General features: G+C 35.6%; 1 long non-coding RNA gene across 1 annotated transcript; it reads right to left on the bottom strand.

Moving 5' to 3' along the window:
• Positions 1-6,495: 6,495 nt before the first annotated feature.
• LOC126598834 (uncharacterized) lies at positions 6,496-6,881 on the bottom strand. The gene is made up of 2 exons (XR_007614986.1): positions 6,820-6,881; positions 6,496-6,692 (listed from the first exon to the last, which is right to left on the bottom strand). It is a non-coding gene; the product is annotated as an uncharacterized LOC126598834 (long non-coding RNA).
• Positions 6,882-25,745: the final 18,864 nt, after the last annotated feature.

Below are 25,745 nucleotides of genomic sequence, written 5' to 3'. Positions count from 1 at the left end.
GGCGGATATTAGAAAATCCTGTCGGATAAATTATATCCGACACATCATTTAATTACTGGCGGATATTAGAAAAATCATGTCGGTTATATTGGACATACATTTCTGGTGGATATTTACTGGCGGATATCAAGAAAATACTGCCAGATATTTACTGGCGGTATTTTTGAATCTTTTTTTTTTAATATTTTTTACATATTCTGGCGGTTTTTAAGTTAATGGTGGCGGTTATAACCGACAGAAATTGACTATTTTATTATTCTACTTTATGGTGGTTATTATTTTAGTATTCTGGCGGTTATAACCGACATAAATGAAAATTTTATTATTTTAAAATGTTATATTGATTAAAAATAAATAAAAAAACACATATTTTTATTTTTATTTTTTTTTTCACTCATGACCCTAAAGTCTAATGAACCCAATTCCCACAAGCCATAAATTTTCTGAGAGAATAATAACAACAGACTACAATCTAAAGCTCTATCATTTTTGTAATAAGGATTATGCTCCCTCACAGGCAAGCAACAAGATACAAAGAAATTTAAACAATTTTTTCCAATGCGTCACAATGCACATTGTCTGGCACATAAACACACATGAACATCTGGTGTACTTTATCATGTCTGATTTTATTATTTTAAAATGTTATATTGATTAAAAATAAATAAACACATGTTTTAAATATTATATTTTTTGTGATTTTTTACACATGCTATCTCATAGTATATACGAACATATTTGATGTTTGGATTGTTGAAACTAGTTTCGTAGAATGTATATCCTATCAAATTGATAGATTTAACAAACACTTAAGAGTTAAAGTTATACTTCCATTAAGTATAAAATAAAATTTATCCACTAGTGTAAATATTTTAAATTGAAGATTGAATTCATTCATTGCATTCTTATAGGATCGAGGAGTGTAGCTATAAAAAATCATCAAAATCGGAGCTAAAATAAATTGTATTTTTTCGTTTATAACTGTCGAAAACTTTTGTTTTGTTACCTAATCTCTGAATGTTTGTTTTTTGTGATTTTTTACGTATGCAATCTCGGAGTGTGTACAAATAAGTTTGACGGTTCAATCGTTGAAAAACGCTTCGTAGAATGCATATCGCATCAAAATGGTAGATCAAATAAACACTTAAGAGTTAATGTTATACTTCTATTAAGTATAAAATAAGATTTTGTGGTATCCACTAGTGTAAATATTTTAAATTGAAGATCAAATTCATTCATTACATTCTTACAGGGTCAAGGAGTGTAGCTGTAAAAAATCATTAAAATCGGAGCTAAAATAACCGTTAAATTGTGATTTTTCATTTATAACCGTCAAAAACTTTTGTTTTGTTACCTAATCTCTGAACGTTTGTTTTTTGTGATTTTTTACGTATGTGATCTCGGAGTGTGTACAAACAAGTTTGACGGTTAGATCATTGAAAAAAGTTTCGTAGAATGTGTATCGCATCAAAACGGTAGATTAAATAAATACTTAAGAGTTAATGTTATACTTCCATTAAGTATAAAATAATATTTTGTGGTATCCACTAATGTAAATATTTTAAATTGAAGATCAAATTCATTCATTACATTCTTACAGGGTCAAGGAGTGTAGCTGTAAAAAAATCATTAAAATCGGAGCTAAAATAACCTTTAAATTGTGATTTTTCGTTTATAACCGTTGAAAACTTTTGTTCCGTTATGTAATCTGTGAATGTTTGTTTTTTACGATTTTTTACGTATGCAATCTTGGAGTGTGTACAAATAAGTTTGACGGTTCGATCGTTGAAAAACGCTTCGTAGAATGCGTATCGCATCAAAACGGTAGATTAAACAAACACTTAAAGTTAATGTTATACTTCCATTAAGTATAAAATAAGATTTATCCCTTAGTGTAAATATTTTAAATTGAAGATCGAATTTGTTCAATGCATTCTTATAGGGTCGAGGAGTGTAGCTGTAAAAAATCATCAAAATCGGAGCTAAAATAACCGTTAAATTGTGATTTTTCGTTTATAACCGTCGAAAACTTTTGTTTTGTTACCTAATCTCTGAACGTTTGTTTTTTGTGATTTTTTTACGTATGTGATCTTGGAGTGTGTACAAACAAGTTTGACGGTTAGATCATTGAAAAAAGTTTCGTAGAATGTGTATCGCATCAAAACGGTAGATTAAACAAACACTTAGAGTTAATGTTATACTTCCATTAAGTATAAGTGTAAATATTTTAAATTGAATATCAAATTTATTCATTAGACAATATTTATTTATGTTTTTCAAGTATTGATTAGACAATATTTAGTTTGTGTGATGATATTTTCATTGTACAATTCTTTTTTTTGTTTCTTTATCGCATATTTTACATGCATTATTCTCTATTAAGCCAAAAGTGTAAAAATTATCTATTAAACAAAACAATTATTTATTTAATTTTTAAAAACATATTCTATTTAACAACATATTATTTATTTATTTATTAAACCAAACAATTATTATTTTATTTTTTTAAATCGTAACAAAATTTTGGGGGGAATTTAAAATTTTGAGGGAAAATTTAAAATTTTTGGAAGGAATTTTGCCGCCATTTTTGTTCTGTCAGTTATAACCGACAGTAATGAAATTTGTCTGTCGGTTTTTATTTAAAAAAAATGCTTCTGTCGGTTGTAACCGATAATAATGAAAACAACCTAAAATTTTAAAACCCTTCCATCTTCCTTGCGCCGATGCTTCTTCCTTCCCCCTATTCTCCTGTCCTCATTTCCTTCTCCTTCTCCTCTCTTCTTTTCTATTATGTTCGAACACTTGCAACCCATTCCAACCAACAATTCCACACACACTGCAGATAGACTCTCTTTCTCTCTCATTGGTGTCTGTCTCACACTCACAGCACAGTAGCTAAGCTACCAAGCTTAGCTAGCTAACCGAAAGTTATTAGTCGTCTCTCATACTCTCTCCCTCTATCTGTCTCTGGGGAGTATATGCATGAGATGTATACCCTATTCTATATATTTTCACGTTGCTACATCATGCACCAACTCATCTGCTTCTTCTTGTTCAAGCTTGAGAAGTTGCAGAGTTCCCATGGCTTTTCTAGGAAGCACTTGGAGCCAACAACTTTTATAGGAAGCACTTGGAGCCAACAGTTTTTCTTGGAAGCACTTGGAGCCAACAGCTTTTCTTAGTTTTCGATGTGATAATCCTATCTTGATTGTTTTGCTGCAAGGGGCAACGAAATCTAACACGCAGTTTCGTATGTTTCATGGCAATTTGCAGACGTATCACAATCCATTACAAGACAATCCCTCCTATTCGGTTGTTAAGTAAGTTAGACTCTTTACATTCAGAGCAAATGCATTTGGTACGACTCATTTTGTTGTGTTCTTGATAAGTCACAAAATTGATCTTGCTTTTGATCAGGCAGTATTTCGTCAATGCGGATGATACCGTTGTCCAAAAGGTGAGAAATATTCAGTTCTTGGTCTATTAACAAAGTATTCATTCGTCTAGTATATATTTGAAAAACTTCAACGTTTTTCAAATAAGTTTGATGGTTGATATGAGCTTTGCTTTTACTTCGTTGTAGAACTTTAATTCACACCTGACTTTGAACCAAGGTTGGATGAAGTGATGGAGGGAGGCAGACAATGGTGACATACGGTGGGGATGGGCGGAGGGGTCGGATGACGGGTCGTGGACTAAGAAAATGGTGCCCATTATTGCTCCCTTGCCTAAGACTTTAAGGGCCTTGACAGTCACCGGCGAGATCGAGCTCCGGCGAGGTTGGATGGTGAATGCAGGAATATGGAAAATGCAGAAAGTGATTTAAATTTTTTTTTATTATTAATATAATTCCTGTCGGTTTTATCTGACAGGAAATGGTTTTATTTATGCATTTTTAATTAATTTCTGTCGGATGGTTTAATCATTTTCTGTTGGTTATATTCGACACAATTTTTGTCGGTTTTAGAATATTTTCTGTCGGAAAATTAATTTCCTGACGCAGGCAATTCTGTCGCTTATTATATCCGCCACTGCATCAATTTTCTGTCGCATTTTGCTTAAAATCTGACAGTAATATATGTTTTTTGTCGGTTTTCAAAACGTCACTAATAACTGGTTTCCTAGTAGTGGTAGAAACAAAACTGATGTAGAACAAATGACGGAATGAACCACACAACAAATTGAAAATTACAAAGAACAACAAAGTTAAAAGCATTGTAATTTTAGAAAATTAGATTTTAATCCCTAAATAAGATGAAGTTTCGAAAATTATCTTATACAAGATTACAAATTGATTTTAGTACCTAGACTCTATTCAATACCAACATATGTATTCAATGTCTCTTTTTTTATTTATTATTTTATGAATTTAAATTTTATGAAAATATTATAAATTTTAATTCGCATTTTGGTAAGTATCTTATATAAGAAAATATTCTCATAGAGATTTTTCTGTGCACTTATGTTTTTGCATATTTTCTTATCTGCCACTAATTCATTACAATATATTTAGGTACAAACATTTCGGTACACTAGAAATATGTTTAGGTATAGACATTTCGGTACACTAGGTTAGTAAAATATATTTAAGTACTGACATTTCGGTACAATAGTTTAGTATCATATAGTTAGGTATGGAATTTTCGGTACACTTATGTTTTTACATATTTTCTTATGTGTCACTAATTCACTACAATATATTTAGGTAAGGACATTTCGGTACACTAATTTAGTAAAATATATTATGATACGAACGTTTAGGTACACTAATTAGAGAAAGTTACATAAAATTAATGAATTAAAATGTGTATAATAATAAATTTAAAATTTAATATAATAACATTACATAAGTTATTTATTAAATATAAAAACAAAAATATAATATGTATTTGAATTAAGTACACATTAAGGGACTAAAATCAATATTCAATCTAACATCAAGTTTTTATTAAATTTTAATCTTCTTAAAGGATTAAAGTTCAAAAACTCTAAGCTCAGATTTTAGTCCTCAAGATACATTTATCTTCCTGTTTATAAATATAGTGGCGTTTAAAACCAAACTCACTTTTGTAACGTCACATATGGACTGTTTGAGTCAAATTTTGTTGTTAAACTATGAATTTTTTAAGTTTTGAGGAGATTTTGATTTTCATGTCTTGTCTTCAATTAGAATTTCTTGCAAGTGTTAAATCCATTTTTTCATATTATTTATTATAATTTTGAGAGTTCTCTCTTACTTTTTTTTATGGCTTTGAATTTTCAAACTCTTAAATTAACGTTTCATTTAATTTTTATTGTCACAAGCTCAGTTAGAAACTTACATGTAATATATTTATACGCTTTTCTCGTTATCTTATTTCCTTTACGTGCAAGTTATCCTGTTGCATGACTTATGTATAGGATAGTGCTATCTACACCTATTTTTAATTTTTCACACCCCTTTTCAATTTTAGTCTATCTAATGAATTGAAAAAGATCAATGAAAAATTAACAAGAGTGTGAAAAATAAAAATAAATGTGAATAATACTACCCTATATATATATACCCTCTCTGAGTATGACATAAAAGGGAGAGGTGGAAAGGGTATACATTCAATGCAAGGCATTTCCACCACATGAAGATTTGTATAGCTTCACTATAACGATGCCTTACAACTCAAGCAACATCGGACAACAGTAACAGCACTTTCTACAAAGAATCGTGTATTTCAAGGAAGGATAAACATAAAAATTGAAATAGACTTCTAGCTAGCAATACAAGCAGGTTTCATACGATTTGAATATGGAACTACATGCACCTCAATTATTTGCTTTTGTTTTGACAATAAAAAATAAATAAATTATTTGCTTTGTTATAACCTTGATTTCCAAACTTTTGAACAACGTGTAGTCATTTCAACTTTTGAATAGTAGATGAAGATTATGGACGATAATGTATTAATATCCAAGATGAAAATGATTTGAAATCGTGGACTAAACATCCCTAATCTTAACATTCCTTGAATAATTATATTCATTTTTCAAAACTTAAATCATGCAAAATAGGAGATTGTCTTGAGGAATATAACTTTTTATCTTAGGGCTAATTTGCACTACAAAATTCGTACTTATTAGAGGCAGTTTTATTTGCGTCTATTAACTATTATTAGGTGCAATTATTGTTAATTTACGCCTCTAAAACTAAGGGGTGGCGGATAAAAGATTTGCCTCTAAAACTGCCGTTGCTATTACTCCATCCGCACTTAATAACATCACTTTCCGCCCCTATTCTATTTCCTGCCATGCTGGCAGTTAAAGCAATTGAGGCATACAATTCTGCCCCTATTGTAGAATTTATTTAATTTTACTTTCCTCGTAAATTAGATTAATATATACTTACATTTTTGGTCAAACACACACACTCACACACATACATATATACCATATATATATTCTAGATATTCTTCTTGAATGCATTGAAATAGTCTTCTACTCAAATCAAAACTTTAGTACCAGTTAAAGAAATAAATTTCTTTACTAATGTTAAATCTTTGATTTACAATGTTTATAGGCAATACATGAAAGAGGAAGAAGTACAAATCTAGCCCAGAATGTAGTACATATAAAATTATAACAAAACTTGTATCTAATCAAATACTCAATCTTAGCCTCCAAAAACCCAAATGCCTTCGTCTTTTATCATTCCTTCATCCCTGTAGATACAGTAGAGGGAGATGAAAGAAAAATAAATAGATTTCCACAAAATAAAACTTCAATTGAAAATCCTAGATAAAAGTGCAATATAAGATAAAGTAATGTTTAAATATAAACAGAACTCACAAAAATAAGAAGAAACCTGTATTGTCACCCTTCTCAAAAGAATTGTACATTAAATCTGTAAAAACAAAACAAACAAAAATAACAAAGAATGCCCAACCCAAATCGAGCCGGTTCATATGGTAATCTTCTAAAAATAAAACCTAGAAATCTTACACCAAGTTAAAAGTAAGAAAATCAATAAGTGGAGATTAGCACAAGTCCTTTACCTTAAAATTTCTTGAAAATTTTCAATCAGTTCTACTTCGAATTCTTCAAATTTGGGCACTCTCCCCATTCTTAAATTTTGTCGCTTAGTTTTTTGATCTCTAGAATATCACAATGAAGAAAGATAAAGAAGAAAAGTTATGAAGAAGAAAGAAATGAGAGAGAACACGAGTTCAAAAGGAAGGAGTAGATTGAAGGTCTGTGTGCGTGGAAGGTTGGAAATGAGAGAAAAAAGGGATGTGGGTGCATAGGTATTGGAGAATTAGGGTTTTGGGAGTTAATATATTTTGATTTGTCCATTAAACACATCCAAAATAAACGGAAAAAAAAAATGTAAATACCTAACTAAAATTATTAAAAATTTCATTAAATATATTAGAGGCCCATTTATTCGCCTATAATGTCTGAAATTAATGGCAACAATATTTATTCCGCCCCCATCACTTTAATTAGAGGCAAATTTATATATCCGCTCCTAATGCAAATTAATAGAGACGAATCCTTATTTTTTGCCCCTAAGTTACTGCCCCTAATAATCAATATTCTTGTAGCGTTGGTATTGCCCGATTGTTGTGTTTAAAAAAAAAAATTGTTTATGCTATGCTTTGAGAAAAAACAGCTATAAAATAAAATTATTGAGTTTTTGATAATTTTTTTTTTTTTTTTTTTTGTAAAAGCTCTTTTTACAAAAAAAAAAAATAATGACCTAATGTTTGGTAAACTTCTATATAAATTATTGCGAATATTGATAAATGACTAAAAAAGATATAATATTTAATATGATATAATAATGAGAAAATTAGAATGCCCCACTACGTTCTTACAATTTTTTTTATTAAATATTTGTGTCTTTTAAAGATTTGATTAGGACGCTTTGACTAGTGGCCACCTAAGTATTTTTTTAAATTTATTTTATTTAGTTTTTTCTAAATGAAAAATGTTATATGTTGATTTCCCACATAATCTTTTTAGTTACTAGTGGTTTTTTGGCGTCTCAGAATCTATGCCCCTTTTTAAGGGATGTTGGATAATTAATAGATATTAACTATTAAATCATCAATATTATCTCTTAATTTTTGAATTTTTAACATTTATTTTTCTATAATAAAACTTCATTAATCACGAAAAAAACTTACATCAACATAAAAAATTGAGATAGCCAATTCAACATGGTGAAAACACCATAGACGCTACATTTATCTTGTTGAGTTCTAGTTTGATTGCATGGTTGTGTAGTATGCAACATAAAACAAGTGATTTTAAAATATTGTAGCACAATATAATTTGCATAAAAGTTGTTAGTTTAAGGGATTAATTGGAATGAGATTAATGTCATTCGGCATGAGATATATGAATGTGAATTTTAAATTGAAACCAAATTTAAATATATTAGTTTCTAATTTGAATTGTACTCATGCCATGTTGAAATGTACTAATATGACTTGAATCATACCGATGCCAAATTGAATTGTAGCAATGCTGATAGGATATGTATCCATGCCAACTTGAAACGTACCAACATATCGTCTAGAAATGTACTCATGCCAAATTGAAATGTAGTGATGCTAATATGAAATGTATGACACACCCCGAGCTAAATTGAAGCATGCTAGCCATCACGTGAGGATGATGTAGCCATGTACGCAGTGCGGAAATAACAATGATATGAAAATGTGAGTAAATAAAAACCACACTAGCTAACTTACACTAGACAATTATATAAGTGTGAGTGAAGGTATTTAAAGTGTATATACACATATTCAAGGCATAGGTTACCTAGATGCAGTCCAGCCAGCTAGGTAAGAATTATACAAGGCACAAAAGAAACCCATACATTATTTGAAGTCTGTCAGAACCGCCGTAGAGTCCTCGTAAGCCACCAATACAAACGTCTAACTAGAATCTAGAGGGGCGCAAAATAGAAAACATGAGTGGGCAAAAACAAAGCTTTTTAAAACCATTTCACTTTCCAAAAATAATAACTCATCACCGTAAAACCCATATAATTTCCCAGAAAATAGTAATATATAAGTATGTAAAAATCATGTTCGAGAGTAATGAAAACCGAGTATATGCCATGTCAAGTATCTCAGCAATGAAATAAATAAGTCAGGTGAAATAAATCAATATAAATGATATGCTAGCCGGAGTCACCTAACGTGACATGTACGGCTGAACCTATAGCTCATCAAGTATGCATGCACATGAGTCAGAACCATCTATTGTGGTCTGTACGACGGGACTGGGTGTAAATAAGTACGCTCAAGTCTACGATCACGTGAAGGTTGTACAAATAATCGCGGGTCATCTACGAGTCGGAACCACGTAATGTCGTCTGTACGACAGGGTTGTGCACCAAACTTGGGTCCAAGGTGAGCGTGCTGTGCGGGAGGTGAACATCACGTGAAAGACTGTGCCCTGGCCACGGGCAGCAGCACTAACACAAGGGTGCAGGATAATGAGCTCTACATACCTCTACGTATAACCATAACCAATGCAACCACTAACATCATACCGTACTCACCGGAACTTACCTGGCATCCACAGTGTCATACAATAGTTTGCATATATATACCAATGCATATAATAAAATGAAATGCAAGCATGACATGGCATTTAAAAGAATACGCTTGTTTCAAAACAGTTTTTGGGAAAATGTAAAGCATATATATGTGTTATATATACATACATATATATATATATATATATAGAAAACCAAAATCCCACTCACTGGTATGTAGTAGGGTTGTAACCCCCGAGTCTTGCCTGGCTACGCTCATCCTCCGGAAACATTTTACCTATATGCGAAACAACTAATTTAACATTAATTTTAAGCACATAACCAAAACCGTGTAATAACTTCTCATACGTTGTTCAATTGGGGTATTTGAATATACCATCGTGGCCTACTCAACACCATGAGCATCCCCATATTTTTAGAAAAAATTTCAGATGTACCACGCGCCGGCCATGTGCAAGCACGTGCCTGGCACACTGACAAATTCCCTAACGGCGTTAGGGAATATTCCATTAAATTCCTAGAATATTCCGTTAAAGTTACCTGATGCCGTTAGTATATTTCGTCAAAGTTGACAGAATATTCTCTTTCCTTCTTCAGTGGTTCACCAGATTGTTGCGCCGATCACCGCTGCGTCGCCGGTTCTAGAAAAATTTAAAATCTTAATATGTCCCTCAAATCTCAACCAAAATTCATGAACTTTACATGGATTTGAAGTTCTCAACAAGGAGAACACAATCTTACCTATCAACAGTCCAAAATCCAATGGAAAATGGCCGGAAAAATCCTTGGAAAAATCGGCTAACCCTGCAATCCCACTTTCGAGCTTATTCCAACGTCCAAACTTTTCCAAAACTAGTTTAACATGCTAAGGAAGTTGAGTAAGTACCTTACTAAGCCTCAAAACCAAGTGAATCACCCTTGATCACGTCGAAGCTATTTTAACTCCTCATCGGAGTTCCTGAATCCTGGGTTTTCGAAACAAACACACTTATCAAATGGTACCACAAGGTTCTAGAGCTCGAGAGGAGTATGATTATAGAAATCTCGATTTCGATCCATGAGGTTTTGATGGTATTTGAAAGTTGCAGAACTCAGGTCGTACGGATGAGAGAGAGTTCGAGAAAGAAAGAGAGGGTAAGGGAGGTTTGGCACATGTGTATATGTGTGTGTGGTCACAAATTGTCCACTTTAAAAAAAAATCTCAAGCCCTAATTGGGCTACAATGTTTAAGGTTCAAGCAATTGGATCCAACTAAAAAGAAACCAACCCAAATTCCACTTATTCATTCGAAACATTTTCACTACGAACCCGATTCGGCCCTAATTCGCGTCAACACTCTCGTAGCGACGCGTACGATTTAATTACGTCAGCGAGAAAAATAATTTAAAACTATATATGTACATCCACGTCACTAAGCCTCGAGGGCATTATCGTCACTTTACATACTCGGGGATAAAATATATAATAAATTGGGACGGGTTGTTACAACCTACCCCCTTAAGAAAATTTCTTCCTCGAAATATATGTACACTAGCATAACAATATATCAATACCCATAAAATAAATGTGGATATAAATCTCGCATACGATTCTCTGTCTCCCAAGTAACCTCCTCCACTGAATGGTTCCTCCACAAACTTTCACCATGTGCACAGTTTTGTTCCTAAGAACCTTATCCTTCCAGTCTAAAATTGTCACTGGCTCCTCGTCATATGTTAAGTTTGGATTAATTTCTAGTTGCTGAGGAGGTATCATGTGTGATGGATCAGAGAAATAATGACGTAGAAACATGAAAAACGTCGTGGACTCCTGATAGTTCTGGAGGTAACTCAAGTCTGTAGGCAACTTCACTGACCCATTCGGTAATCTGGTACAGTTTAACGTAACGATGACTTAACTTACCTTTCTTACCGAACTGTACTACGCCCTTTCATGGAGATAGATTTAGAAATACCCAATCTCCAACTTTATAGACTTTATTAGTGGTGTGTTTATCGACAAGGCTCTTCTATCGATCCTAGGCCTCTTTCAGGTTAGCTTTAATTACCTAAATATTCTGGGTAGTCTCATCAACAATCTCTAGGCCCACTAACACCCTTTCACCAACTTCTGACCAACACAGAGGAGTACGACAGGATTTACCATAGACTGCCTCGAAAGGTGACATACCGATGCTAGAATGGTAACTATTATTGTAGGTAAACTCAATCAAATCCAAACGTTTATGCCAAGGGTCGCCAAACTACAGTACAGAAGATCTTAGCATATCTTTCAGCGTCTGGATGGTTCTCTCAGATTGCTCGTCTGTCTGTGGATGATACATCATATTGTAAAGCAGTCTCGAACCAAGAGCTTCTTGGAAGGCTACGCAAAACTTGAAAGTAAACCTAGGATCCTGATCAGAAATAATACTAACTGAAACCTCGTGGTACTTAACAATCTCTGATATAAATAGCTCAACTAATCGGCTTAAAGAATAGTTCTCTCGAATTGGTATAAATTGAGCTAACTTAGTAAGCCGATCCACTATCACCCAGATGCCATCATAACCATTTCATGTACGAGGAAGCTTGTACACGAAATCTATGGTAATATTTTCCCATTTCCACTGGGGAACGGGAAGTGGCTACATTAATCCAAAAGGCTTCTTCCTTTTAAATTTGACTTGCTGACAAATTGCACATTGACTCACATATTCATCAATCTCTCTTTTCCTGCCAGGCCAGTAGTAGAAAGGTCAAATAGTGTGATACATCTTGGTACTCCCAGGATGCATCGCATATGCCGATATATGTGCTTCATCAAGAATATCTTTCTTTAGTTCTACAATATTCGGCACGTACATCCGTTTTCCCTGTCATGCCATCAAATTCTTGGATCCTGAGATCTTTCTTTTTCCCTTCTGAAACTACCTGAATTAACTCCTGAGATTTCTCATCATTCATTTGAGCCTCGAGTACACGATCAATTAAAATTGGTCTGACTTGAAAACTTGCAAGTAAAGCTTCTTCCCGATCTATCACTCCCAAATCAACTCCAGTAGATCTCAATTCTATGACAAGAAGGATATGGCAAGCATATAAAGCATTAAGTTGGCCATGTGATTTCTTGCTAAGCTCATCTGCCACCAAGTTTGCACGACCAGGGTGGTACTCAATCGTGTAATCATAATTACTAAGTAATTCTATCCACCTCTGCTGTTGAAGGTTAAGATCTTTTTGGGTGAATATGTACTTGAGGCTTTTATGGTGTGAAAATTCGGCACTTTTCTCCATATAAATAATGCCTCCAAATCTTCAGGGCAAAAATAATGGCTGCTAGCTCGAGGTCATGGGTAAGGTAATTCATATCGTAAGGTTTCAACTGTTGTGAGGCATACGTAATTACCATGTCATGCTGCATTAACACACATCCTAAACCATTAAAAGAAGCATCACTGTAAATCTCAAAATTACCACTGTCGTTTGGAAGCGCCAATACAGGTGCGTCAGTAAGGCAATACTTTAGTTGTCAAAAACTCCATTCATAATCATCGCCCCACTTTAATCTAACATCTTTTCTAGTCAACCTTGTCAGTGGTAGCGCTATGGTTGAAAAATCTTTAACAAACCGTCAGTAATAACCTGATGAGCTGAGAAAACTCTATACCTCGGTGACGGTTCGTGGCTGCTCCCAATTTTCAACTGTAGCTACTTTCTATGGGTCCACCTGAATGCCCTGAACTGATATTACATGCCCCAAAAATGCTACTTGATCTAACCAAAACTAGCATTTGCTAAACTTAGCATATAATTGGTGTTCCCTCAATTTCTTCAAAATCAGAGTGAGATAGTATGTTCTGACTTAAACTTAGAATACACCAAAATATCACCAATAAAGACAATAATGAACCTATCAAAGTATGACCTAAATAATCAATTCATCAGGCCCATAAAAGTTGCGGGTGCATTTGTTAACTTGAATGGCATCATAAGGAATTCATAATGACCATATTGAGTCATAGAAGCTGTCTTAGGAACATCTTCATTTCTGATCTTTAATTGATAATACCCAGACCTCAAATCAATCTTGGAGAACACGCAGGCACCTTGAAGCTGGTTAAATAGATCATTTATACGCGGCAACGGATAACGGTTTTTAATCGTTACCCGATTTAATTGTTGATAGTCAATACACAGCCTCATAGTCCTATCTTTCTTTCGTACACACAAAACTGGAGCTCCCCAAGGTGAGGTATTAGGCTAAACAAAACCCTTATCAACCAATTCCTACAACTGGGTTTTTAATTCCCTCAACTCAGCATGAGCCATTCGGTAAAGAGTTAAAGAAATAGGATATGTACCTGGAAATAAATCAATAGTGAACTCTACTTTTCTATCTGGTGGTAATCCAATAAATCATCAAGGAAAAAAATCAGGGAAATGCCTAACTTCTCGAACATCCTCCACACGAGTAGAAGTATCCTCATTCAATAACACGTGAGCCAAATAACCCTGGTAACTTTTCCTCAATAGCCGTTTGGCCCTCATGGCAGAAATAACATTACGTTTCAGTCCACTACGTACACCCACAAAGGTAACCACAGGCAAGCCTGGCCGATGAAAACTAACTATCTTCTTGTAACAATCCATCTTAGCACGATTATAATGTAACCAATCAATGCCCAGAATAACATCAAAATCAACGATATCTAATGGAACAAGATTAGCTGGTATGACGATGTCTTTTACCATAACCGGACATCCTTGATATACCCAGCTAACATAACATGTCTCTCACTTCTAGGCATCGATTACTCTAACTTATAACCGAGATGTGTGGGGTAAGGTTGTGTCATCTGAACAAACATATGAGAAATAATAGAATGTGTGGCACCAGAATCAATTAATACTCTAGCAAAATGGCCAAGAATATTCAACGTACCCATAATCAGATCAGGATTACTTTGCGCATCTTGCAAAGTAATGTGGTGAACACGGCCCTGTGGCTGTTGTCGTCCTCCAGACCTCTGTTAGCTTAATTTCCACGTCCCTGCAAACCATGTCCCTAACCAGGCTGATTAGGCTGCCTTGATGATCCTGCACTGCTAAAAGCAACCTCAACGTTCTAGGACTGCCTTCCGGGATACCACTGTGATCCACCACCTGGATATGGTGGATATGCCATGTAACCTTCTGGGTACTGAGTGTAACTACTTTAATGATACGGATCGTGTGGGTATTGATACGGTCCTCTAAAATATGGAGCTATATTTTCCTGATAATGATATGCACCACCATAACCCATCGGAGTATAACCACTAAGCCCTAGGACTTGCTGAATAGGAGCTGGTGGTGGCAAGGTAAGTGGCTGGGGCTTCTGCTAGTTCTATGGGCATTAGATAGCCCGATGTTCCATTTGACCACAAGTGAAGCATCTACTGCTACCTCGTCTACACTCCCCACTATGCTGATTATTGCATCTACGACAAAGTGGCGCACTTAAACTGTTAGAATCTCTGTCTCTGAAATTGGGAACCTTCTGAAAATCGATTGCCCTTCCGCTGCGCAGTAGAACTCGAACCACCACTGGATGAACTCGAGCTAGTACCACTTCGTTTAAAACTCTGTGTTTTGTGAAGACCCTACGATGATTGCCCTTTATCTTTATTATTATTTTTCTTCTGGTTATTATCTTTTTCTTCCTCCTCATCACTATCATCTAGGGCATTCTCAGAATCATCAACCCGAAGTAGAACCTCATAAAACTCCTGATATGTAGAACAGGAAGTCGTGGTCTCCATAGAACACCACTTCTTTTGAGTACCCCACTTGAAAAGTCGAATAGGGACTGTGCCCTGGCCACGGGCAGGAGCACTAACACCAAGGTGCATGATAATGAGCTTTACATGCCTATATGTATAACCATAACCAATGCAACCACTAACATCATACAGTACTCACCTGAACTTACATAGCCTCCGCAGCGTCATACAATAGTTTACATATACATACCAATGCATATAATAAAATGAAATGCAAGCATGACATGGCATTTAAAAGAATACGCTTGTTTCAAAATAGTTTCTAGGAAAATGCAAAGCATATATACGTATATATATATATATATATATATATATATATATATATATATAGAAAACCAAAAGCTCACTCATTGGTATGTAGCAGGGTCGTAACCCCCGAGTCTCGCCTGGCTACGTTCGTCCTCCGGAAATGTTTCACCTATATTCGAAACAACTAATTTAACGCTAGTTTTAAGCACATAACCAAAACCGTGTAATAACTTCTCATATGTTGCTCAATTGGGATATTTGAATATACCATCGTGGCCTACTCAACACCATGAGCATCCCCATATTTTTAGAACAATTTTCCGATGTACCACGCACCCTCATGCGCTGACCATGCGCAGGCACGTGCCTGGCACACTAACGGATTCCCTAACGGCGTTAGGGAATATTCTGTTAAATTCCTACAATATTCTATTAAAGTTACCTGACGCCGTCAGTATATTCCGTCAAAGTTGATGGAATATTCTCCTTGGTTCGTCGGATTTTGGCGTCGATCACTACTGCATTGTCGATTTCTGGAAAATTTTAAAATCTTAATATCTCCCTCAAATCTCAACCAAAATTCACAAACTTTACATGGATTTGAAGCTCTCAACAAGGAGAACACAATCTTACCTATCAATAGTCCAAAATCCAATGGAAAATGGCCGGAAAAAATCCTTGGAAAAACTGGCTGACCCTGCAATCCCACTATCGAGCTTATTCCAATGTCCAAACTTCTCCAAAACTAGTCTCACATCGTAGGGAAGTTGAGTAAGTACCTTACTAAGCCTCAAAACCAAGTGAATCACGCTCGATCACGTTGAAGCTATTTTCGCTCCTAGCCGGAGTTCCTGAATCTCGGGTTTTAGAAACCAACACACTTAGCAAATGGTACTACAAGGTTCTAAAGCTCGAGAGGAGTATGATTATAGAAATCTCGATTTCGATCCATGAGGTTTTGATGGTGTTTGAAAGTTGCAAAACTCAGGTCGTACAGACAAGAGAAAGTTTGAGAAAGAAAAAGAGGTTGAGGGATGTTGATGCACAAAACCGGAGGGGTCTTGGAACAACGTAAATCCAACCGTGAATCTGCAAGAAAGTAAATAACTCAAGATGTATCATGGTTCACCCTAATGTTTAAGCTACGTCCACACTGATATTGTATTTCTCTGAGAGGATTATGAGGGAAAGAGCCTCTGTATGTGAAGATGAGAGCTCCTCTGTTTGTAAGGGTGAGAGAGGCTTTGGGGATCTCAGGCCTAAGAATTGGCATCCCTGATTGTGAGGGTGAAGAGACTATTTTATAAACTAAGGGCTCATCCCCTTTTTACATATTTGCCCATTCATTTATTACATAATTACATTTGAGTCCCCCGAGTATTTATACGAGGTTTAAATACGGAGGCCTTAAGTATGGTACAAACAGTAGTCCCCCAAGTCTTCAGTCAAGAGAATCTTTTGGCTGGAAACTTGAAATTCAGTCCATGTGTGGGCCGAAGTAACTAGATGTCGTCTTGAACTGATACTTGATATGAGGCGGTGCTCGAAGTGAAATGATGCTCAACTAGAAGTAGCACATGTTGCGAGGCTGCTCGGCTTGTGGCATATGTTGCCTTGGTTGGCTCGGCTTGTGGAATTGAAGGTGAGGGAGTCCTTTTTATAGAATAAGGGCTCACTCCTCAATATATAAATGATGGGCTAGAGTTGATGCTCGCGGTGAGGCGGTTGCTCAGTAGGCGGCAATGCTCTCTAATGAAGGTAAGGGAGTCCCTTTTATAAAATAAGGGCTCGCTCCTCAGTACATGAATAATGGGTGCTCTCTAATGAAAGTGAGGGAGTCTCTTTTATAAGATAAGGGATTGTTCCTCAATACATGAATGATAGGCTAGAGTTGATGCTCTCTAATGATGGTGATGGAGTCCCTTTTATAGAATAGGGGTTCGCTCATCAATACATAAGTGATGGGCTAAGTCCCCCAAGTATTTTTTATGAGGCCCAGTTGTGGAAGCCCAATATATGGTACATAGTGTAGTCCCCCAAGTCTTTAGTCAATAGAGGCTGTTGGCTGGAGACTTCAAATTCAATCCATGTATGAGCCGAAGTGGCGGTTGTTCGAAGGTAGTATTTGTATACCCTGCACTGAAGCTTTGTAGGTGAAGCTTTGAAGCTGGTGCTTTTGTAAATGAAGCTTTTGAAGCTGGAGCTCTCGAAGTTGAAGCTCTGTAAATGAAGTTTCGAAGCTGATTGACATGAGTGATGCTTATGAATGTTTATGTTGATTGACATGAGTGATGCTCATGGATGTTGACATGAGTGATGCTCATGAATGTTGACATGAATGATGGTCATGAATGTTTATGTATGATTGACATGAGTGATGCTCATGAATGTTTATGTATGATTGATATGAGTGATGCTCATGTATAATGTTGGAGTACTGGACGTACTTTTGATCACCTAGTTGGTGATAAAAGTGACAGGCTGCCGAATAATTTTGGAGTACTGGACGTACTTTTGATTGCCTGTTTGGTGATAATAGCGGCAGGCTGCCAAATAATTTTGGAGTACTGGGCATACTTTTGATCACCTGGTTGGTGGTAATAGTAGCAGGCTGCCGAATAATTTTTTGTAGTACTAGACGTACTTTTGATCACCTGGTTGGTGGTAATAGCGGCAGGCTGCCGAATAATTTTTTGTAGTACTGGACGTACTTTTGATCACCTAGTTGGTGATAATAGAGGGCCTGACTGTTTTGGGCATATGGGCCTTCGCCCTCCATATAATATTCCAGCCCATTATTTTGGGCTTGCCGTTTTTTTTATTACCCTCTGATGGGGTTTATACAGATGTCTCCGAAAGATAAGGAAAATAAATCACATCATTCAAAAATAAATCCGACCCTCTGCTCAATGGGTCACGCACATAATTCCCTTTTCTGCATGCCATCACCACCGCAATTATGTCTACTTCTTTTTATCTTCTTTTACTTTCTACTTTTCTTTTTTTTTCAAAAAATAGGAACCTGCATAATGAAAGTGTGGGAATCTTCTTTGGTGGTCGATACCCTTTTTTTTGCTTGTGGCTTTTCCCGTGGCTTTTATAGAAAAGCCATTTCTCCATTATTATCAGGCTGGGGCTGTGATAATGAAAGTCTCACCAAGCATCTTCTGGTACACTTTTTCAACGCATGCTCATTTGCAGATTTTGCATGCTTGCTTTACAGCAAACACACCCATAGCTAGCCATTTCCATGTGGGTGGTTGATTAAACCCTTCAGACTCACCAGATTAAAATAATGATAACTGACAGCATTACAACAAACACCGCGTCCTCTCTGTCTTTCTGTCTCTCCCTTCTTTTTCTTCAGCTGCTTACCACATCCACCAGGGATACGAGTCAAGAGCAAATAGTTGGCTCAATCAGTTGGAGGGATGAGGAGTCTTTGGGGATGGCGACTGAGAGAAGCGCTGCGAGTTGCCGATGGTTTGCCATTGAGACAGTAGAAGTCGTACTTCTTTGTTTTTTATGCATAAAACTGGTCATCCCAAACTCCTTTGAAGTACAATGCATTCCTAAAGATGAGCCTCGTTATGTTGTTAACCGATCCAAAAGGAAGAACCCCTGTGATTAGTCCCCTAGTTTCCTTTTTGGCCCACAAATTCACTTTGATTCTCACTTCTTCGGCATTAGTCTGGAAATCGACTTCTTTTCGAGCTGCCTCGTAAAAATTGTCCACCACCTTTTGAAACAAGGCTTGAGAGGGGTTGACTTGTCCACTCAGAGGCCATTGACGAAGGACAAACGAGGCCCGCCTCTGGGAGATTGGTCAGCAAAGACCAGAGGGACGATATCGGAGGCAAGAGAGTTGAGGTCGGCGATGGACTTGGACTTGAGGAAAGAAAGCAACTTTTTCTCCGTGAGAGTGTGACCTTTGTACCGGCTGCTATCAGACTCAGCACGGCGTGGATTGACAGCCGCGAGTACACCATGGTCATCTTTTTGGCCCCCTTGAGTGAGAAACAATTACTTTGTGATTTTTAATCCGACGTCGGTTTAGATATTTATGGATTTTGGAGCTCCATTTTGTCTCGAGCCTTGAGGTCCAACTGCTGGGCCTGGGCCTCTGTATCAACACCGTCGCCATTGTTGTGTCTCCGAGCTTCAACAACTGCGGACCAAGAGAGAGAGAGAGGGGGAGTGAAGGAGCAGGAGATTTATGCAAGCTTGGTGGGTTTTGAGACGAGTTAGAATTTCTGGGATTCTGTCGGCCCATACATTGTTGGAAACGTTGAGAAACTGGAGTGAATGGAAAAGTGCTGGGAAATTTTGAAACTGGATCGGACCGTTGAATCAAAGTTTCAGATCTAAGGCAGATCCTTCTCAAAGAATAAAACAAGAGGGAAGAAAGATGGAGAGATAAGACCTCGGAAGATTGCATGAAGTCCCGACTCCCGAATGAAGCTTTTATATCTCTTTAAATGGAGTGTCCTCCTCCTCCTCTAATATCTGTAAAGACCCAAACTTCTTGGTGTAGTTTGTAGTGTTTCCAGAAATGTAGAGAGAGAAAGATGAGAGCTTTCTACAGAGAGAAAGAAAGAGAGTGGTGTTCTTGGTTTTTGTGATTTTTTTCTGGGAAAGCTTTGGGTTGCTGGGTTTTTTTGCAGATTTTGCAGATTCACGGTGGAGGTGAAAAAATGAAAGAGAACAGACATAGTTTTTCGTGTTGATTCCCACAGACGGTGCCAAATGTTGATGCACAAAACCGGAGGTCTTGGAACAACGTAAATCCGACCGTGAATCTGCAAGAAAGTAAAGAACACAAGATGTATCGTGGTTCACCCAAATGTTTGGGCTATGTCCACACTAATGTTGATTGTATTTCTCTCTAACTGTATGTATGGATTACAAGGGTGAGGGGGAGTCCCCCAGAGAAAGAAAGTGTTGTTGTATTTGTGAGGGTATTGCCCTCTGTTAGGTTCACCGAGTCCGATTTGTGAGGGGGGGGAGGAGTCCCCTTTTATAGAATAAGGGGCTCCTCCTTTTACATAATTGTATGGGTTGGGTAATGAAGTCCAATGTATCAAAGTCTGAGGCCCAATATGTGTGGTACCAACTAGGGAAGTTTGGCACATGTGTATGTGTGTGTGTAGTCATAGATTAGCCACTTGAAAAAAAATCTCAAGCCCTAATTGGGCTACAATGTATAAGGTTCAAGCAATTGGACCCAACTAAAAAGAAACCTACCCAAATTCCACTTATTCATTTGTAACATTTTCGCTACGAACCCGATTCGGCCCTAATTCACGTCAACACTCTCGTAACGACGCGTACTATTTAATTACGACAGGAAGAAAAATAATTTAAAACTATATACGTACATCCACGTCACTAAGCCTCGAGGGCATTATCGTCACTTTACATACTCGGGGATAAAATATATACAATAAATTGGGACGGGTCGTTATAATGTACCTATGCCAACTTAAAATTTACCAACATATCAGCTAGAAACGTACCAATACTAAATGGAAACATACCCCATATCATCTACCACTAGAATCTATTTTCCAAATGTACCATAAGGACGGAAGAGTATCGACTGACAGAAAAGAAATGTCACGAAAAAATTGTAGAATGATCGTGAAAGAAGAACATAAATATATATCACATTAGAAGCATAAATAAATCAAATTTGATATGTTTTTAGATTTTTAAAACATACGTCTACTAGATTCTAGGAGATTTGGCTAATTATTAGTTAATTGGTGCATTATATATATGGCAAATTGTGTAATTTTGCATTAAAAAAATGCTACTTATAATATGTAAGATCCCACATCGCCTAGGGGTGAGGATCATGTAAGCCTTATATGTATATTCTCATCTCTACCTAACACGAGGCCTTTTGGGAGCTCACTGGCTTCAGGGTTCCGTAGGAACTCTGAAGTTAAGCGAGTTCGCGCGAGAGCAATCCCAGGATGGGTGACCCATTGGGAAGTTCTACTTGGGTGAGTTCCCAGAAACAAAACCATGAGGGCGTGGTTAGGGCCCAAAGCGGACAATATCGTGCTACGGTGGAGCCAAGCCTAGGATGTGGTGGACATTCCGGGTCGAGGTGTGTCATAATATATTTGGCACTTAAAATGTAGGAAAATGTTTTGTAAAAATGCTAAAAGGTATAGATGTTTAATTTAACAAATAGAACAATGAGGCATTTAAATATAAACGCCCCTATAATAATTGTCAAAGAGAATAATATAGGGGCAATGATTTTAATTTTGTAAAATATGTTGGGGTATACTTGTTATTTGAAAATTTCATTATATGGGCCCTGATTACTATGCATAAAAAAATACTTTTTTTAGAAGCATGGTAGCCTCTGCATCTGCTTTTCTATGTTTTTCTACTGTCATTGGCAGTAGTTTAAAAAAAAAACACTTATTTTTTTTTTGTTTTACCAAACACATTTGATATTCCATAATTTTTAATAAGTTATTTTTTTTAAAAGCACCATAATTCCAAACCAGCTCGTACTATATCGTGATCCTCTCATTTTCTTTAGTGTAATTTAAAGTGATAGTATCATTGTATAAAGAAAAATATAAATCAATAATGTTCAAATTTAAGATATAATATTCACTTATCAATTAACCAAAATCAAATATGAATAATTGCTCCAAGAAAAAAAAGTTCAAAACAATTCACATGTAATGCAAGAATAATGCAATTGGAGCCACCGCTCTCGTTTATATGAAGCATTCATAAATTGGAGAGCGTAGTTTTGCGAGAGATTTTTTAGTGTGAGTAAAATACGGAGTAGTATATCACGTGTTACTATATAAATAGTGGTATTCCACTTCGCTTAAAAGTAAGAGGTCTTAGATTCAAATCTTGTGGATGGTACATTCGATACCAATTTAGGCTGTTCATTGTGTGGTTTAGCCGAACTCTCCCTCTCATAATGTAAAAATATCGATGTACTAAAAAAAAAAACACGTGGAGACTAAAATTTGTAAACTGAATAACGTAGAAGTTAATATTTGAATTATTACTTAAACGTTGATTAACATGTTTATTTTTAATGATGATATATTATTTAATTTGTAAATTTAGACTATAAATTTAATTAACGGGGAGCTTGATGAGGCGCTTTTTCTCATTCGCGTGGATGGATTGGGGAATTTGGAGCATGAGGCCATCTCCAACCAAAGAGTCCAGAGGGCCAAAGGGCCGAAAATAGCCCGAAAATCGTCTCCAACCGAGGGCTAGGCCAGAGGGATGTGGAATCTGAGATGGCCCCACGGAATCGGAGAGGGTTGGAGGGCTGACCAGAAAACCGCTTAATCATGTCGATTATAACCGATAGGAATGCATTTACATGAAATACAATATATGTATTCCTGTCGGTTATAACCGACAAGAACTTTTAAAAAGAATTTTGAATCCAACAGCTAGCTGGTGCCAGTTACCGTTGGATTCAATTTTTTTTTTTTTTAGGTTTTTTGGGCCTTTTTTTTTAATTCTCAAAAATTCTATATTTTTTTTTCCTATCAATACCTAAACCATTCATTCACCATTCCTCCCAAAATTTTTAAATTTAAGTTAATGTTGTTTTCAAATTTAATTTGTAGTTTTTAAATTTAATTTGTCATTTTTAAATTTTAGTTGTAGTTTTTATATTTAAGTTGTTGTAGTTTTTAAATGATAAATTATGTTTGGCCCCATAGCCCTTTGATCCTCGGTTGAAGACGGTTTTTTGTGACAGGGCTAAAATGAGCCCTCTGGCCCTCGGTTGGAGACGGAGGCAAATATGGCCCTGTACTGTTCATTAAAATATTAATATCTTGGAGGGCCAGAGGGCTAAAACAAGCCATCTGGCCAGCCATCGGTTGGAGATGGCCTGATGTGTGGGCAAGGGGTCCACTTCACTGTCATAATATTTTATTGCACAGCCCACGTGTCACCCTATATTTTGTAAATTAAATGATGTAATGGTTAATTATTAGATTATTATTTAAGTATTAATTAACGTACTTGACACATCATTTGTTTTTCAAATTTAATTTAAAATTTTGGTCTCTCTAATATTATCCTTAAACATAATGCTACAGAGACTTTTGTAAACAATATTTACAAACTAAATGAGGTGTCGGTGTCGCCAACTTTCATATCATTTAATTTATAAAATTTTATTTATAAATTTAACCTCATTAACATTATCTTATCCTTAATTGAAAGTTTCAAAGATATTAAGTGTTATAAATCTATGGAATTTAATCGTACTCTATAAAACAATGATTGAAAATGCACAAGATATACAAGAAAGGGAAAAGTAGGACTGAGAGTAATGACGGCTTCTGAGCTTTATCCTTTCCTTTTTTCTTTTCTGATTGAAAGCGTACACAGCTTTTTTCAATGATCATCAGCTCACAATATAATTTTAACAGTTCTGAAACTTCATATACAGCATTCTACGTACGTGCATGAATCATAATACACGTATTTACAAGTAATTTTAACAGGCCTTGTTGAGTGTAATCCTACGTCGCAAAAAAAAAAAAAAATCCTGCATGTATTTACAAATAATTAGATTATTTTTTATATTATCAATTGTTTTTATGATGGAATCCTAATTTCTTAATGGTAGGTTCTCACGTGTGCTCAAGCGCCACATGTGTGTCACGTCACTTGATTTGTATTGTTCATGAGTTATAAGTAATTGGACTACACTTTATATGTTCTTATAACTTATAAGTAATTGGACTACACTTTATATTACTAATTAATATAATAGCAGAACTCCAAGCACAATCACAAAGGTAGCAGACTCATATTGCATTTTAAGTCCCCATAGTTATTACCTGCAATCTTATCAATGAAAGTCATATTTCAAACAAATTAGGTCTGTTAAGTCCGAAATTTACAACACAAGGTAGCATTATTAATTAGAGATATATCACAACATTAACTTCTCCGCCCTTCTTTTCTCTACTTTCGAAGTCAAACAGTGACGGTTGGGGATACTGATGGAGTATGATCAGACGGAATGCTTCAGGCATGGACGGAGAACCTAGAGGAAGGGTTTCAGGGTGGCTTTCCATGCGTCCAACAGTCGCTGGTCAGTCGTCAGCGGATGGTTTCTGAAGGAGGTTGTGGAGACTGGCCATCACGTGGAAAGGTTAATTTTAGGGTTTGTCCTCTCCACTTAACCAGCCTACTATTGTGCGCCATGTGATGCGATATGATGTGATACAAACTAATCAATTTTTTGTAGAAAATAAGATTTAATAATTTTTGACAATCTAAGTCCACGAATCGGACTGCGACACATGCTATATTCAAAATATAATAATGAATGGTACTATCTAAACACGTATTTTCACACTCTTCTTGATTTATAATCTTCAAATAGAAAGAGTTCAAGAAGATCAAAACAAAAATTAATAAAAATGTGTGGAAATTAGTAAAAGGAAGTCTGCAAATGACACTATCATATATTAACTAAAGAGATATGCTAACGAGATTCTTTCTATATGGAACTCTTTTTTATTCTCTGTCACCTCACCATTTAATGTTAATTTTCATACTAACTCTACAAAATATTTAGCAAAAAAATATAAAATAACAAATAGTCTATATAGAATCTCACTTAAGATAGCCACACTGTTAAACCAATGTAAAGCTGCGGCAATCAAGCTCGTGTACCCATCCTCTAAATGGATATTGTAATTTGCTTTTAACTGGAATAAATAAAACCCACGAATTATTCCATTGGAACTTTTGGTATGATATTAGTTCAATGAAATTATTACTGACACTCTCAGTTCAACTTTTTTCAATTTATATTTTCAACTCTTCTTCTTACTCATAAATGTTTGAAAATTTAAAAATAGATAATTTTATACTCTACAATTTACTAATAGACAAAAAAGTTGAGAAACTAGAACGAAAATATTTAAACAAAAAGATTTAAAACTTCTTAATTAATATCAAAAGTAATGCTAAGTAGACTAAATTTGTTGACAAAATTTTGTAAACTAAATGACATAGAAGTTGATGATTGAATTATTATTTTAGTGTTGATTACTGTGCCTATTTCTTAAGTGACACATTATTTAGTTCAACTTTAGTCTCCCTAACATTACCCTT

This window comes from Malus sylvestris, chromosome 14, assembly GCF_916048215.2.
Source record: "Malus sylvestris chromosome 14, drMalSylv7.2, whole genome shotgun sequence".
Classification (NCBI taxonomy): domain Eukaryota; kingdom Viridiplantae; phylum Streptophyta; class Magnoliopsida; order Rosales; family Rosaceae; genus Malus; species Malus sylvestris.
Note: the sequence above shows the minus strand (reverse complement) of the source record. Positions and strands in the feature narration are given on the sequence as shown.